Source organism: Phyllopteryx taeniolatus, chromosome 2, assembly GCF_024500385.1.
Source record: "Phyllopteryx taeniolatus isolate TA_2022b chromosome 2, UOR_Ptae_1.2, whole genome shotgun sequence".
In the NCBI taxonomy this organism is placed as follows: Eukaryota; Metazoa; Chordata; class Actinopteri; order Syngnathiformes; family Syngnathidae; genus Phyllopteryx; species Phyllopteryx taeniolatus.
Window position 1 is genome coordinate 23,289,700 of NC_084503.1, and position 18,873 is coordinate 23,308,572.

An 18,873-nucleotide genomic window follows, 5' to 3' on the forward strand; every position below is an offset into this window, starting at 1 on the left:
GATACGGATCCTCCTTTCTGTTTGACCTAACAGCCGAACAGGACAAAAACAAAACAACAACAACAGAAAATGACATTATTTGAGCACACCACACACAATACAACTGAAACTGTTAAATGCTAGATTTTTTAAAATCTTTTAAGATTTGAAAAATCCTTGTGTACCAGGCCAAAATTGTCAAACAAATTTAAAGAGACCTTAGCCATTGTGTAACTAAAATAAAACCGCTTGCCCTTTGAAGTAATATTTTCCCAACTCGCATACAAGTTCAAGTTAACCTCTATATAATACAACTAAAAATACTCAGTCTTTGAAAAAACATTTCCTATTTGTTTATGTAAAATTTGTACAAAGTTGTCATTTTTTTGTCGTCTTTTTTATTTATTTGACATCCCGGTGAACCACACTAGAGAAGAAGGGGACCACCACGGTAGCGATACGAACAACGGGGCACGAGAAGTCTACTTTTACTGTTGTGCTTGGTTGCCATGGTGATGGACAGAAACTGCCGCCATAGGAGATTTTTTAAGAGGAAGTCGCTGCCTAAAGAGAAGTTTCCAGCCGAACTCATCGTTATGGCCAATCAAAAGGGCTGGATGGACAAGAAGAAAATGAGAGAGTGGCTGAGTGAGGTGTACGTAAAGAGACCGGATGTTATTTTCCACGTGTCACCGTCCCTGTTCATCTGTGACTCCATGCGCGCCCATCACACAGCCGCTGTGAAAAACCAAGTGCAACTAAGACTGAGAGGCAACGCCGGGCGAGTTACGCCACCATATGTGAATGGATTGTGGATGCTTGGGCTGAGGTATCTGCTTTGACTGTTGTCCGAGCTTTGGCGAGAGCCGGCATCATTGCTGAACAGCCCCCCGGCAACGAGACTGACTCTGACAATGACGAGAGGGAACCCGCCGTGTTTGATGGAGAACTTGCCCAGCTGTTCATTTCGGAAACAGAAGATGAGGACTTGGATGGATTTGTGGATGAGGATTGATCAAAAAATAACGTGAGTACATTGTTAAATACTTCAATAAAGTACAACCAAACTCAGTTTTGCTCCCGCTGCCTTTTTTAAAAACATTGTTTTAGCATGCATGCATGCTACCGTGTGTTTTAAGCTAGCGTATGCTTTACCATGCCTGCGACCAATAATACAGAAATATACCCCGTAACTGAGACTGCGCCTTTTAATACGGTGCGTGCGCCCTATGGTCGTGAAAATACCGTATTTTGAAAATGTAGTTGGTTACATTTCATAAAGTGATCATCAATGTTAATGTGAGGAGACTCACCTCCAAAGCATAAGCAGTTTTAAAGTTTTAATTGTTAGTTTTTATTAATTAATACAGTTAAAAATACATTTTTATTACATTACATAAAACACAAACCAGATATAAACCCAATCATTACCCTCACCCCCAACATTAAGATTGTTGCGTTAGCTATCGCTAACCCCAAACCCTATCCTTCCCTAACGCTAAGCCTGATCCAAACAGTAATCTATCCATCCATCCATTTTCCATACCGCTTATCCTGACTATGGTCGTGGGGGTGCTTGAACCTATCCCAGCTGACTCTGGGCAAGAGGTGAGGTATACCCTAGACCAGGTATGGGCAAACTACGGCCCACGGGCCACATCTGGCCCGCTGATCATTTCAATCCGGCCCGCCAAAGATTGGTACACAATCACCCAAACCAGATGAAAAAAATCATGACTACATTCATTTGACCTTATCCTGTAATGCCGAGTGGTTCCACCAGGTAGCGCAGTAGGTACAGTGATACAATGACTTGACTTTGGCTGTTCTGTTTTTACTCTGCTACTGCTCTGAACCCTTCTTCAACCATGAGTGGGCCAAAGAAAAGAAAAGGCGACAGTGAGTGCTGAGTGTTTAACATAGAATGGACTACTAAATACTTTTTCACTGAAGTTCGGTCAAAGGCTATATGTCTAATTTGTTAAGAAACCATTGCGGTTTTAGAGGAATATAACATCAGCCATCACTTTTCTACCAAGCATGCTGATTATGCTAACAGCCAATCAACGCAGGAACTGATGGCTACGGCTCAGTGGTTAAAATCAAGCTTGCAGGCTCAGCAAAACACCTTTATCTGACAAACTGCCATCCAAGATTCAGTCACACAAGACACTGAAACAGTGCCAGGGGAGCTGCAGATGGAACTGATTGATCTCCAATGTGATAATGTCTTAAAAGAGAAGTTCAACTCTCAAACTGGATGAGTTTTATGCTTCATTAAGCGCATACAAATTTCCAAAAATCCAGAAGATGGCACAGAGGATGCTGGTGAAGTTGGGCTCTACATGTGTGTGTGAACAGACTTTTAGTGTGATGAACACCAATAAAACATCCTACAGATCCCAGCTGAGTGATGAACACCTCAGATGTATTCTGAGAATTGCCACAACGACAACACCAGACTTTGATGCACTGGCAAAAAAAGGTGATCAACAAAACAACACTGTTCCCATTAAAAGTAAATCTAAGTATTAACACTACAATGCGGTTTTATTTATTTATTTTATTTTTGATATGTAAACATCTGGTCCTGGCTCGGCCCGCCTGTCAAATTTTAAAAGTCAATGTGGCCCCTGTGCCAAAACGTTTGCCCACCCCTGCCCTAGACTGATTGCCAGCCTATCGCAAGGCACATATAAACAACCATTTGCGCTCACACGTACAGACAATTTAGAGTCTTCAATTAACCTATCATCCTTAAAACCTAATATCCATCAATCCATTTTTTCCACACTAGTGTCACGGGTATGCTGGAGCCTATCCCAACTAACTCTGGGCAAGACAGGGTACACCCTGAACTGGTCGCCAGTCAATCGCAGGGCACATAAACAACCATTCACACCTACGGGCAATTAAGAGTCTTCAGTTAACCTACCCAGCATATTTTTGGTATGTGGGAAGAAACCGGAGTGCCCGGAGAAAACCCACGCAGGCACGGGGAGAACATGCAAACTCCACACAGGCGGGGACAGGGATTGAACCCTGCTCCTCAGAACTGTGAGGCAGACGCTCTAACGAGTCGTTCACCGTGCCGCCATATATTAACATATTTTTGTAATTAAAAATATATTTTTAACTTTATTATTTAATTAATAAATGCAATATTTAATTCAAACTTTAAAACTGCTTGTGCTCTGGTGGTGAGTCTCCTCACATAAACACATCATTTTACTGTGTACAAAACATTTGGGGGGAAAAAAAAAAAAAAAAAAAGATTTTATACTGCTAAACCAAAAGAGCAAAACTTGTGTTGTTGCATCAGGCAAAATGGAGTGGTCTTGTGTCATTAGATGCATATTTTTGTTCCAAATTTTGGTTATTGTACAAATTATTCCAAATTTGAGTATGGTTATCATAGCTATTGAGAACTATTTCTGTACTCTGGACTACTTGACCATATTCTGTCCCTCCCGTTGCCAACGCACGCACGCACGCGCACATACGCACACACGCACACACACACACAAGTAATCAAGAAGAGGGAGAATAATTTTTTACGGCACTGTAGCCTTGTAGAGAGACATTTTTGGTTAATAATCTTTGAATAAAAGCAAAGATCAGGCAAAACAAGCTCTCCACTTCTGATGGAGCCCAAAGTCACTGTGCCTGTGACTTGGCTCAATCCCTAATTCATTGTGATGGTTGTCAAGACAATTTGGGAGAACTTTCTTGACTTTGAGCTCTCTGGAGATTGGTCTTGTTCAAAATAAATGGTCCCATTGGGTTGTTTGATTGGTCCCATTAGTAACGCTTTCCATCAATGCGCTCCATTGTCTTGGACAGATAGGTCGTGTGTAAATATTTTATGGAGGCCTTCAACAGTGTCTATAAATCTTGTCCACCATGATGCTTTTGTTTGAATCTTGGGATCTTGAAGCTTGATGGCTTCTGACAGGCCAAGCACAAACACGCATTCCACATCTTTATTGCTCAGAGCACTCGTGGATGTGACCAGCTCTGCAGAACGTCTAGATGTCTTGCCATCAATCGGCTGGGTCGGTCATATCTTGAGTCGCAAATTTACTTTAAATGGAGGTCCACGTTCTAATGATACTAGTTGGCCCCCACAGTTAGCGGACAGACTGCTGGCGGTCCGAATCACTGAGCTGCCTTAAACACTGACAAACAGTAATATGTGGGCATATTGTGTTTTTTGTCCATCACCAAGCTGTTGCTGTGTTTATGGAGACTGAGCAGACTGTTTATTTTCCCAAATTTGCTTGATTACTGGAACGCACAGAGAAGAAAGGGGGATGTGTGGCGATGTCCTTAACCAACCTCAACGTTTTGCACTTGGTTCAGTTTTAATCGGCTCTAGACCGTTTTTGTCTTCACTGCTGGTTAGTGAGAATTACTTTGCGAGTAAAATTATTCATCTGGAGGTTTATGGATTACCAGTCAGCGTTGGCACTGGGTCATGAAGCCTCTTAGCCAATGTGACTAAAGAGTATAAAAATCTCCGAGCCACACTTGTGTGTAGCCACAACGTGTGTTTATGGGGCTAAACCTTTAGCCACACTTAGCCAGTCCTCATCACTGGGAACTAAGCCGATAAGCTTTATTATGTGGGCCCTATTTTAACTACCTAGTCATCAATCAGAAGTAGGGCTGAATAATTTGAGAAAATACTCTTAATTTTAAGTTGTTTTTGTTTTGTTTCTTTTAAACATATATTGCGATTTAGCATGCGATTTTTCAGGAGGAAGTTTGTTATCAGTATTATTCACTAAACACAAGAAATAAATTATTCTATAGTATGACCAACACAACATTGGAAATAGCCAACAGATAACTCTTTCCTGTAGGCCAGGCCTAAATGTTATGATGAACTGATATAAAGAACAAATCTTTATTTTACTATTGAATTGTAAAAGCACCATAGAATATTGACTTACTGCTTTAACTTCATGCCTTGTAAAAATGTAATACTGTATAACGATGCTCTTGTCAGTAGCAGTAGTCAGTCAGTCGTCAGTGCTGTCAGTGTCAGCTGAGTATAGAGATAAAGTGGAGTGACACTTTTCATTACAAAGATGTGCATAAGTGGTTCAAATGGGAAACAATATTAAATGTTAATGTTTTTCATCAATTAAAGTAAAAGTGTTGAAATGACTCACTTGTTTTTGATAATCATCACGAAGGATCTTAAGGACTGTATATAGAATTTTCTCAAATTCAAACGCTGAAAAAGGAAGTTAGCTAGCCGCGAGAGCTAATGTGAATTGCAGGACACATTGACCATCGACACCTCAAACGTACGTCGCGGTAATAAATATGCATGCTTCAATTGGGCGCCAAGCGGCATCGGGTCTTGTCTTCCTCGATGCGCCGCTCCCCCGCAGCTGGGAAAGCCAGTGAGCCCGACTGCTTAGCTAGCAGCGGCTGGACAGCAGATTGAAGCATTTTACGGGGGGGGATGACTAAACAACTAACACCATTCACACACGGCAGAATGAGCGCGCACACTTTAATTTTTATCAGGAAGGGCTTTTGACAGGCGATTTTGATTCACCAGTGTGGCTAACGTGGGCAATATTTGCTTCGCCGCATCCTGTTTCAATTAGCCATTGGCGAGGTGGGAAACGGGCCGTGCGAACCCTGCCAGTGAATACTACTACTACTACTACTACTAATAATAATAATAGAAACAATATAATAATAATAATAAAGCTGCAACTATTGATGAATTGACCCTCACACCCTCTTTTTTAAATGCAGAATCCTTGGTACAATCGAATCTGACGCCATGCTACACTCAGATTAGATGGCATAGGGGAAAAAAGAGTCTTATGTAGCGAGGCCCATCTGCCTACCAGGGGTCTGCAACCCACGGCTCCAGAGCCGCATCTGGCTTTCTCTTTCATTCTTTTGCTGGGGCTCTCTGTGACTTTGGAAAATCAATGAGGATTTAATTTAAATTAGTTAGTGCGTTTTTCAAATGTTATTCTAAAATAGAAGATTATGGTGCTCTTTTAAAATTAATATATATATATATTTTTTTTTTAGTGTTTTTCCCCAATCCAAATATGCGTCTCAACACCTGATGTGTGACCCCTATCACCAAGATTTATTGAGCTATTCAACCCCTGGTAGGAAAACCATGGATAAAGCGTTTAATACTATGTGCTATCACTCAAAGCTCAGACATAATATCTTACAATCATGTGAGACGATGAAGGTGATGTCTTACTGCCATGATGTGCCTATGCTGTGAACTGAGTTTCAGGAGCAAAAATCACAATCAGGTAAAATACATATTTTTATTGGCTATTATTTTGCAAGTATATATTTTAAATTGTTAAGTGAAATAGACCTTTTTAATTTCAAGTTGACAGCTGAAATAACGCCATAAAATAAAATGATAGAATGGCGGAACACAGAAGCAGATTGCATTTTTGGTTGGATGCAGGTGGATAATTTAAATTTGGCTTTAATCTCATGAACAAGAGGAGGACTCAAATAAACAATGACTACTTTATTTGAGAGTAAGCTCCAACCAAACATCTTTTCAGAGTTCAATGTTTTTGTTACATGCAGAAATAAATAGACTTTACACCGATCTGATCGGGCTGATCGGTATTGGCCGATATGTAGCATTTTATGCCGATCAGCTGATCGGCTTTATTGTCATAATTTGCTGATCCAATCAATGACATCATTGAATGGCTCCGCAAAAGATATTTAGTCTGCGCCGCCATCGTGCACAGTATATTTGAATCCAAAAGCTAGTTTATTTTTTGCCTTGCCCCGTGTCTTTTGAAGTAGTACTGTAAATATCTGACGGCCAATAAAGTTATTTTTTAAAAAAAACATGTCGGCGGTGTGGGACAGACAACACGTAATGCCCAGCCGGATCAGACTACAAGACAAATTTGCTCTTTCACAATTGCACTATGGCAGACTACTACAATAATATCACCGCATCCCAGTTTTTAACTATCATTGGGCTTTATCTTGTCAACTCAAATGCGACTGGATACACTCGTTACCGTAGCGACGACAACAAGAGTGGATCGCGCAGACTGTATTATAAGAAAATGGGGGAAAACGTGTGCTGGTGGTCACCGGTGCTCAGGAGAGGACGTTCGTTTAAGGCTTGCTTGAGGTATGTCCCCGTACTTTTAATACGATACTGCTCACAAGCAGGCAACAAAACGTTATGCAGCCTAGCAAGCTAGTACTAGCACTAACGGTTGTGCATAAACATGCTGCCGTTCTGTTGAATCATGCTCTAAAGCAGGGGTGTCAAACTCATTTTTGTCACGGGCCCCATTGTTGGTACAATTACCCTCAGAGGTCCATTATGACTTTGTAAAGTAATTTAATTACAGCAAGTTAGCACTCATTATTTCTGTCATGTTGTGATGTTTGTTTGACCTGACTGACTGGAATACATGACCTGACTAGAGCAGTGATTTCCAACCTTTATGGAGCCAAGGAACATATTTTACAATTGAAAAATCTCACGGCACACCAACAAACAAAAATGTCACAAAAAGTGGATACATTAATTACTGTATGTACTTCCTGCCATCTAATAGAAGACCATTCATTTGTTCTGTCACTATGCCTCACTGGTATAAATAGATGCACAAAGATACATTATTTATTGTAAATATAATTTTTTTAGCAATTAAGTAGACAAGTATATACAGTAAATGAACAGGTCATTTAAATAGCTTAATTTTGTGATCGCTTATCGTTTTTTTTTAAACTCGCTGATCGGCCCCAAAAATCCTGATCGTGTAAAGCGTAGAAATAAAATGTATTGTTCTCTGGAGCAGTTAATTGATTCTGTAAATGCAAGTTGTTTACATATAGAGGTAAATTAAAAAAAATAAAAATAAAAAAAGCAAAAAAATCAATATAAGCGGCGTTACCCTCACTTTGGATGTCAAAAGGGTTTTGTGGCTCCTGGTGTGTGTGTGTTTTTTGTTTTCCCCCCGTGGGAGACTGTCCAAATGGCTCTGAGTGTTTAAGGTTACGGACCTCTGGTTGAGGATCACTGTTTCCGATTGGGGCACATTTGGGCAAATTCCATAGTAGGAGTCCATCAAAACAAGATCTTGAGACTTAGAATTTGCCCAAAATGGCTGCATCAATCGGTGCATTTTTCACAACTAGATGTAGTTAGAAAAGATCGCGAGTAGATGAATTCACAAACTGTGAATCGTGAAACGGCAGGTGTTCACTGTACTAACTACCATCTGAAATGTTGTTACAGTTTTCCGGTATAAAAGTGTCTGAACGAGCGCAGGTGCTTCACATTACGTTGTCGGTGAGAGGATCAAAAAGCGATGCCCAATGGACTACCTCCCGCCCCCCTCCTCATTTGGGTCGCCCACAGCCAGGAGGCCTCCCACAGGAGACCTGTTGTCTGAGGCTTCCTCCGGATAATTACAGTCAAAGGGAAACAGATGTGCAGTACTCTCTGACTTGAAATTCCACTTGCGATGGCCATTTGAGTCGGACCGGCGGATTGCAGGGAGATTTTGGATGAAACATCTTTAGCGACTACAAGGGTGGTCTGACAGCTCAGAGATTAACTGATGTGTTCTTTAAATGTATGCATGAAGTTCAAGTGTGGAGGTACTGTAAAGATGCCTGCGTCTCACATGGCAGCTGTCGCAAAACAACATTTAGGCTCTGGTATTGTGTCTGTAAACGTCAAAAAACCTCATAGTGCTTTTCCCCCAGTTTTTCCGAAAGATGACAGACAAAACCTGACAGAGCTTTATGTGAATGGCCTTGAATAACACCTCCCACTATTTGCAGTCACCAAATCCCAGCAGTAGAAGTTGTTGGTATCCCTCTATGGTTACTTGTGATTGCAACCATAGACGTTAGGATTGCCGGAACGATAAAATATTCACCGCATTCTCACCTGGAACATATTACAGACAGATAATGTAACTATGCATTTCCTCTGGAAACAAACACAGTGCAGCTCAGCCATTGGCTAGCAGACAGAGGGGAGCACAGAGAAGCCATGCTATCCACAAAGCTAACTTGAATGCCAAGTAGCGAATTAACAGAAAATGAGCGCTTAAGTAACAGTAGTTTGGTTGGAAACCACAGTAGAGAGGAGTAATCAACCACTTTCCAAAAATAAAGGATTTAAGATGTTATATACGATCAAATACAAAATCTTATTGTAGATTGTTGAAAATGTTTAATTTTTTTTCAAGAATTTACATGTGCAGCTTTTCAAACTACTGATGTTGCACATTCCTAAAAAGAATAGATTTAAGCTCTTAAACACTATATATTTATTTTCATTTACTTGTACACAATTTTTATTTGGAAATCTTTCATTTATTGAAAAAAATGCTTCAAGCAGTTTTTCCAAGTACTGGTATTGCACTTTCCCAAAAGAAAAGATGTTACCTTTTATATAGTTAGACTTTACAGTTCCACCAATCTGAACGGCTCGGCCATTATTTTGCATTTTATGCAAATTTTGTGATCGGCTGTAATGTCTTAATTCGACGATCCGTGAATTAAGACATTACAGACGACACCATCTTGTTTACTCCAGGAACATTCCGCGCTGTTGTCGTGTATGTTCGAGTCCAACAGCTATAATAGTTTATTTTTGCCCTGTCGGGTGTCTTGTGAGCAGCAAGCGGTTGTGCACGTAGGCGGATGTTCCGCCTCCGCATTCTCGACCATGAAATCACAAATTTAATTATGTCTGCTTTTGATTTGTGATTTATGTGGTTAAAATTATTATAATTTTTTTTAAAGTCCAAAAATTGTTTTATTTTTGGCAAAAAAATAAGGGAAACCACTAAATATAGTGTTAGGAAGCAGTTGTGATGAGCAGAAAGATCTGCACTGCACTTCTTTTCGGGTTGTATACCGGTAACCATCATTGGCTCTGTGCGTCACACAATGCAAGTCAGACCCCTATCTCACTGGCCTAGAGAAAAGTTGGCAACCTGATGGCAACTAGAGTTTCCGCTGGTTACGGAGACGTCTCTGTGACGTCCCTTGGAGACTAGCCGGGTCGCCAGGGTGTCATGGTGAAATCGAACGTTCTATTTCATTGGAGACTTTTTGCCAACTTCTCTATATCTATATCAGAATCAGAATCAGAATCATCTTTATTTGCCAAGTATGTCCAAAACACACAAGGAATTTGTCTCCGGTAATTGGAGCCGCTCTAGTACAACAGACAGTCAATTTACAGAACACTTTGGAGACATAAAGACATTGACAAAAAACAATTGTGCAAAAAGATGCAGAGTCCTCTAGCACTTAGAGCAGTTCGAATGACTAATATTGCAATAGTCCGGTGCAATGACCATTGTGCAAAGGGCGCTGAGACTTCAAGGATTGTATGCGGTTTAAAGTGACGAGTAGTGCGATAATCTGGGACAATGTTGGTTGTGCAAATGTTACAGATACTCCTCAATCAGTGTGCAAATGGAGCAGATGCTACTCTGGCATGAGTGGCCAGTATATGCAAATAGTGCAGCATGGCGAGACAACTACAGTGAGTGCACGAGTAATACAAAATTGGCCCCACAGAAATGTGACAACGAACTCAAGTCAAAAAATTGCCAGCTTGTTGTAATGGAATTATAGGTTAGGTGTTTAAGAAGTTGATCGCAAGAGGGAAGAAGCTGTTGGAATGTCTACTAGTTCTAGTTTGCATTGATCGGTAGCGCCTACCTGAGCGAAGGAGCTGGAAGAGCTGGTGACCGGGGTGCAGAGGGTCTGAGAGGATTTTGCATGCCCTTGTCTTAGTTCTGGCAGCGTGCAAGTCCTCAATGGTGGGTAGGGGGGTACCGACAATCCTTTCAGCAGTTATGATTGTCCGTTGCAGTCTGAGTTTGTCCTTTTTTGTAGCAGCACCAAACCAGACTGTAATGGAAGAACAAAGGACTGATTCGATGACCGCTGTGTAGAACTGTCTCAGCAGCTCCGGTGACAGCCGTGCTTTCTCAGAAGCCGCAGGAAGTACATCCTCTGCTGGGCCTTTTTGAGGACGGAGTTGATGTTGGTCGCCCACTTCAGGTCCTGAGAGATTGTAATTCCCAGGAACTTGAAGGTCTCGACGGTTGACACAAGGCAGCTGGACAACGTGAGGGGCAGCTGTGGCGAAGGATGCCTCCTGAAGTCCACGATCATCTCTAAAGTCTTGAGCGTGTTCAGCTCCAGATTGTGTCGGCCGCACCACAGCTCCAGCCGCTCCGTTTTCTGTCGATATGCAGACTCGTCACCGTCCTTGATGAGGCCGATGACAGTGGTGTCATCTGCAAATTTCAGGAGTTTGACAGTCGGGTTCGCTGAGGTGCAGTTGTTCGTGTAGAGAGAGAAGAGCAGCGGAGAGAGGACACAACCTTGGGGCACCCCAGTGCTGATGCTGCATGTGGATGAGGTGGCCTCCCCCAGCCTGACCTGCTGTGTCCTGCCCGTCAGAAAGCTGTAAATCCACTGGCAGATGGCAGGTGAGACGCTGAGCTGGAGAAGCTTGGATGAAAGGAGTTCAGGGATGATGGTGTTGAACGCTGAGCTGAAGTCCACGAACAGGATCCTCGCGTAGGTCCCTGCACTGTCGAGGTGTTCTAGGATGAACTGCAGTCCCATCTTGACTGTATCATCCGCAGACCTGTTCGCTTGGTAGGCAAACTGCAGGGGGTCCAGCAGGGGACCTGTGACACTCTTGAGGTGGTCCAGCACGAGACGTTCAAAGGACTTCATGACCACAGATGTCAAAGCGACAGGCCTGTAGTCATTCAGACCCGAGATTGCAGGTTTCTTGGGGACTGGAATGATGGTGGAGCGTTTGAAACAGGATGGAACTTCGCACATTTCCAGAGATCTATTGAAGATCTGAGTGAAGACTGGAGCGAGCTGGTCCGCGCAGACTTTGAGGCAGGATGGGGACACATGGTCCGGGCCTGCCGCTTTGTTAATCTTCTGTTGTTTGAAGATGCGTCTCACATCCTGTTCATGGATGGTTAACGCAGAAGTCAGAGGTGTGATTGTGGTCGCGGGTGCGGCCGGGTGGGTGTGTGGTGTGAAACTGTCCTTTTCAAATCTGCAGTAGAAGGTATTCAAGTCTTTGGCTAGTGTGCTATTGTTCTCTGCTTGGGGGGATCGTTGCTTGTAATTAGTCAGCGATTGGAATGCATGCCAGACTGATTTAGAGTCGTTTTCGCTAAACTGTTTTTCCAACTTTGCTGCATGGTTCCTCTTTGCAATGTTAATTTCGTTAGTCAGCTGGTTTCTAGCTCGATTATACAGGGCCCTGTCCCCGCTCTGATATGCGTCCTCCTTAGCTTGGCGAAGCTGCTTAAGTTTAGCAGTGAAACACGGCTTATTGTTGTTGAATGTGCGAAATGATTTTGTTGGTACACAGACCTCTTCACAGAAACTGATATAGGATGTGACAGTGTCCGTATATTCATCCAGGCTGCCAGCTGAATTTTCAAAGACACTCCAGTCTGTGCAGTCTAAACAGCTTTGAAGTTCCATCTTGGCTTCATTGGTCCACTTTTTGACTGTTTTCACTGTAGCCTTCGCACATTTAAGTTCTTGCCTGTACGTCGGTGTTAAGTGAATTAAGCAGTGATCAGACGAGCCCAGGGCTGCACGAGGTATAGCACGGTATGCGTTTTTTACCGTAGTGTAGCAGTGGTCCAAAGTATTATTTTCCCTGGTAGGACAGTCGATGTGCTGCTTGTATTTAGGGAGTTCGTGGTTGAGTTTAGCTTTGTTAAAGTCCCCGAGAATAATGAGGGGTGAGTCCGGGTGTTTTTTTTCCAATTTCGTTGACTTGTTCGGCGAGCGTTAGCAATGCGGCGTTCGTGTTAGCTTGAGGCGTTATATAGACTCCAGCCAGTATGAATGATGCGAACTCACGTGGCGAGTAGAATGGTTTACAGTTTAAGAATAGCAACTCCAAATGCGGGCTGCAGTGTGTGCTGAGCACCGTGACGTCCGTACACCATTTTTCGTTGATATAAAGGCATATCCCGCCGCCCTTTGTTATGGTCACTATGGAGAAAAACCTCAACGTAGCTTAATGTCATAAAACTGTAATCAATCATCATTAACTTTATGGTGACATCTCTATCTATGCCCACTTCAAACTCTAAAAATATCAGAATGATTGCCTCAATATTTGGGACTATATAGATATTAAAGCGTTTTCCTCATTAGAGGACTGTCCCGCACACGCACACACACACACACACACACACACACACACACACACACACACACGAGTTGGGCATCGTTTGATTTTGAGCGATTCCGATTCCTTAGTTCGATTCTGGTTCCAAACGATTCTGATTCTTTTAGGGGGCTGGGTCAAAAAAGGTTTGCATGGTTTAAATAAAGGGTGTCCAAATTAGGAACATCCATATTCTTAGCAGCCCGTAGCATAGACTATGAACATTTGACTCGAGGTTCTTTATAACCAGTATCAATATCAAAAATATGAACTAAAAGGCAATGTGTGTGGAACTAACCCAACTGACTTAATATTCATTAATTCATGTTTCAGCTAAAAGTTAAATATAGCATTGTTAAAATTGTTATTTTAACTGTTTTAACTATTTGATTTTGTTTCACTCACCCAGTCGACTGAGAGTTGACTTCACGGACAGCTGATAACTATTAACATATCTATATAGGTGCCCCTGTATTCTGTTTCATCACGTCAAATGGTTTATATGTTCAAGTTTTAACTTGATTTCTTGTTTTAAGCTTTTAGCCTTTTATTTTGAAGGGTACGCACCAGAACTCAGCATTTTGACACAAAAAGTAACTTCACACGGCAGTTTTGATTGTCCGTTGCAGTCGGAGTTTGTCCTTTTTTGTGGCAACACAAAACCAGAGTGTGATGGATGAACACAGGACTGACTCAATGACTGCTGTGTAGAACAGCGCGTGTGGCAGTCCGTGCTTCCTCAGAAGCCGCAGGAAGTACTGCACATCCTTTGCTGGGCCTTTTTGAGGATGGAGTTGCTGTTGGCCTCCCACTTCCAAGTCCTGAGAGACTGTAGTTCCCAGGAACTTGAAGGTCTTGAGGGTTGACATAGGGAAGCTGGACAGCGTGAGGGGCAGCTTTGACGAAGGATAATTCCTGAAGTCCATGATCATCTCTCCAGTCTTGAGCTCCAGGTTGTGTTGTCCGCACCAAAGCTCCAGCCCCTCCACTTCCTGTCGATATGCAGACTCGTCAGTCTTTAATGAGGCCGATGACTGTAGTGTCATCTGCAAACTTCACAGAGTTTGACAGCTGGGTGCGTTGAGGTCTAGCGAGAGAAGAGGTGGTGTCCCCCACCCTCACTTGCTGTGTCCTGGCCGTCAGGAAGCTGTAAATCAACTGGGAGATGGCAAGCGACACGCTGAGCTGGAGAGGCTTGGATGAGAGGAAATCGGGGATGATGGGTGTTGAACGCAGAGCTGAAGTCCACGAACACGATCCTTGCGTAGGTCCCTGCGCCGTCGAGGTGTTCGAGGATGAAGTGCAGTCCCATGTTGACTGCGTCATCCACAGACCTGTTTGCTCAGGAGGCAAAGTGCAGGGGATCCAGCAGGGGACCTGTGACAGTCTTGAGGTGGTCCAGCACGAGGCGTTCAAAGGACTTCATGACCACAGATGTCAGGGCGACAGGCCTGGAGTCATTCAGACCCCAGATTGCAGGTTTCTTTGGGACTGAGATGATGGTGGAGCATTTGAAACAGGATGGTACTTCACACAGATCTTCAATAGATCTCTGTGAAGACTGGAGCGGGTAGGTCCGCAGACTTTGAGGCAGGATGGTGACACAAGGTCTGGGCCGGTCGTTTTTTTAATCTTTTGTTTTTGAAGATACGTCTCACATCCTGTTTGTGGATGGTCAACGCAGAAGGTTGAGTCAGAGGTGTGATGGTGGTCGGTGGTGCGGGTGGGTGGGTGTGGGGTGTGAAACTGTCCTTTTCAAATCTGCAACAGAAGGTGTTCAAGTCGTCAGCTAGTACTTTATTGGTCTCTGCTTGGGGGGATGGTCGCTTGTAGTTGGGTTAGTGATTGTAATCCACGCCAGACTGACTTTGAGTCGTTAGCAAAAAACTGTTTTTCCATCTTTTCTGCGTAATTTCTCTTTGCGGTGTTAATTTCTTTTGTCAGCTGGTTTCTAGCTCGATTGTACAGTGCTCTATCCCACTTCGACAGGCATCCTCTTTAGCCTGGCGAAGTTGCTGAAGTTCGGCACTGAACTTGGTACACAAAGTTCTTCACAGAAACTGATATAGGATGTGACACTGTCCGTATATTCATCCAGGCTGCCAATTGAGGTTTCAAAAACAATCAAATCTGTGCAGTCTAAACAGTCTTGAAGTTCTATCTTTGCTTCATTGGTCCACTTCTGCACTGTTTTCAATGTAAATAGCTGACAAATACAGTATGACCCAAGTGAACTTAAAATGCTATTTTTAAATGTTGATTTCATTTATTCAGGAAAAAAACAAAATTTACTTGGCCCTGTGTGAAAAATGGCTCCCTAAACCTAATAACTGTTTGTGCCATCCTCAGCAGCAACAACTAAAATCAAGTGTTTTCTATAATTGGCAATGAGTCTTTCACATCTCTGTGGAGAGATTTTGGTCCACTCTTCCTTGCCGAATTGTTTGAATTCAGCAGAAAATGTGGGTTTTCGAGCATGAACAGCCTTTTTAAGGTGATGCCACTGCATTTCAACCGGATTCAAGCCTGGACTTTGACTAGGCCGCTCAAAAACCTTAATTTTGTTTTTTTAAGCCATTCAGAAGTTGACTTGCTGGTGTGTTTTGGATCGTTATCCTGCTGCAGAACCCAAGTGCGCTTCAGCTTGAGGTCACAAACTGATGGCTGAACATTCCCCTTCAGGATTTTCTGTTAAAGAGCAGAATTCATGGTTCTATCAATCACAGCAAGTTGTCCAGATCCTGAAGGCGCGCAAAGCAACCCAAGACCATCATACTACCACAACCATGTTTGACTGTTGGTATTATTTTTCTAAAATGCTGTGCTACATTTACGCCAGATGTAACGACAGACACACACACCTTCGAAAAAAATTATGATTTAAAAAAAAAGTGCGGAAACTATGCAAAAATATAAGAATTTGAGAAGGGGGCCAATACTGCACTGTGTATTTCAGAACACGAACGTCGCAGCAGACCCTGCGATGTGAATATTGCGCACATGTACATCGCGATGACGATGCTCAGAGAAAATATCGTGCAGCCCTAGTTGACTTATAATTTCATTGTAACATGCTGCCAGTTTTGCACATTTGTGTCAGGACACTTCTAGGTTAGGCATCGTTTGAATAAGAACAATTTTCAATCAACAGTACAACGAATGTAGAAATATATAGCATTACAGTGCACTAGTTTGAAGTCCTGATTATTTTTAGAGGTACACAAGATAGTACATAAACTGCCCCGTTGGGGATAATGAAGACACCTTGGATTGATTGATACCATTATCATTCTCCAGTTACGATGCTACATACCCTGTGAGCATTATTTCTACTTTCAAATGTGCATCATCTTTAATAACAATACAGATTAACTACTTTTGCCATTTTACAAACCACCTGAATAATGATGAAACGATTGAAAGGTGATTCTGATTCTGATGTTGTCTGGAAACGTCTCCCAGACATCTTTCTGGTGAGAGCACAGACAATATTTTGGTCTCCTGGGTCCCAGAGTCACATCGACTGCTCAGTCTTGGCAACATCTCTGCCAGTGTAGTGAGATAGGCCCTTTAGGTAGGCGACTGTACCTTTGTTGTTGTTGTTTTGCTTTGATTGCGAGGCAATCAATAAAAACAAAACTGATCAAAATGACCAAAAGAAATGTGCAGCAAATTGGCCAACAGAGCAATTCATCTTTTAAATGACAATGTGACGCCCCACTTTCTAATTTTTTTCTCAACAGAAAGAGAGTTGGATCGGTTTGTTGTGCCAAAATCAACCAATGAATTAGAAAAGAAACAGACAAAAAAAGAAGCACCTGAATCATAATTTCCCTATGTTATTATGGAAGAACACTCTTCCTCACTGAGGAGCTGTAGTCTCCCTCTTTCCCCTGGGTTAATGAAAAGTTAATGAGAAATAAACAGTTATGTTTATTTAGTGAATTATTTCTTTATATTAGTGTGTTTTCACTTATTTCTATACTGCACTATATTTTTAAACACACTGATTTAAAAAAAAAAAAAGGTACCGGTAAGTATAACTTTGTTCGTTCGTTTTGGGGCTGGAACGGATTGATTGCATTTCCATTCATTTCAATGAGGAACATGACCTCTCTTTGCAGTCTCTCTTTCAGGTTACAAACAGGGTCACAGAACGAATTGAGTTTGTAACCGGAGGTTACACTGAATATACAGTAAATACACAGATGTATTGCACCAGCTTGTGATCAGATCGGTGATCGGTCTATTTAAACTCGCTAATCGGTGATAGGTCCCAAAAATCCTGATCATGTAAAGCCCATATATTATTTAAAAAGATTTTAAGTTACCTTACATTTTTTAGTTGAGAATCTTTGATTCACTTGTCAGCATCCTTAATAGAACACTTTTAATGTTGTCATAACGCGGTTTCATATTTATTAAATATTTATTGAAGACATTTTGATTAGTTAGGTTGAGAACTTGATAATCTTTCATTTATTGAAGAATTTACTTGTAGCCATTTGCAGTTTTTCAAAGTGTTCATGTGCACTTCCCTTAAAAGCTGTAGTTTTGTTCCCTTACTGTACCAAATTTGAATCAAACCGTGACCTTAAAACCAAGGTACATAACCCGACCGTGATTTCCGGCGTACCATTAGCCCACTAACGGACCTATATAGATGGTTATTATGGGAAGCAAAAAAAAATCACAAAACGCCAAGACACTGAATCCATGACATCCTCTGTTATTTTCTTGAAGTTCTTTGTTGATGCCTTTAGGGATGCAACTAATAATTATTTGAATATTTTATTAATCTGTAAATTTTTTTTTTTACTAATTGATGAATCGGACAAAAACATTTTTGATTTAAATCCCTTTACTTAAAAATGAGACGGTTCAACTTGACAGTGCAGAAAATGCAAAAAACATACTTTAAATTGATGATGATTCAGTTAGTGGTTTGGGCCGTAAAATGGCAGAAAATGGGCAAAAATGTTGATCATTGTTTTGCAAAAGTAAAAGCAGATGTTTGCAAATGTCTTTGACCAAACAAATATGTTTGCTTTCATGAAGGACTACAAAAGTCTGAGAATATTTACTGTTGAGAGGCTGAAATTCTGAGGATTTGAGAATTTCCAGTTAAACAATGTCTCTAAATGACGAATCAATTATCAAAATAGGTGTCAATTTATTTGATAATCGATTCATTGTTGATCAATCGACTCATTTTTACACCACTCGATGCCATGCCACTTGTTGGAGAAATATTTCCTTGTAATTCTTGTAGCCAAAGCACTGGAGGTAACAATGGGAAAGTATCGTGCTCGTCTAAACAGAGCCTGAGGTTCACCTTGTGAAACATGTTTGGAAAACACATTTGTCAGATCAGCTGACACCACTGGATAACCAGGAGACAAAAGACATTCCTGGTATCTACCAACTGACTGCCCTGGAAAAGACATGATAAATAAAAAGTGTTGTTGTTCCCTCCTGGAGCCGACGGAGAGGCCAGACAATAAAAAAAGAGGGTGTGAGAGGTTTTCAAGGAGCAATCAAACCATCCAGGTAGTCCTTCATATTTTAAGATGGAGACTGATACTGTGATATTCAGGTATAACAGGATAAAGATGATATTGGTTCAAGGCCTGTCAATATAGTTTGGA

General features: G+C 41.7%; 1 protein-coding gene across 3 annotated transcripts in view; it reads right to left on the bottom strand.

The window, feature by feature from the left end:
• Window positions 1–18,873, bottom strand: part of igf1rb (insulin-like growth factor 1b receptor) — a 105,829-nt gene that overhangs the window by 50,895 nt on the left and 36,061 nt on the right. The window contains exon 1 of one of the 3 annotated variants that reach the window (XM_061765437.1): window positions 10,717–11,247. The exons of the other annotated variants lie outside the window; for them this stretch is intronic. The gene's annotated coding sequence lies outside the window, so the exon portion shown is untranslated. Of the gene's footprint in view, window positions 1–10,716; window positions 11,248–18,873 lie in introns of those variants that run through there. 3 annotated transcript variants of the gene reach the window in all.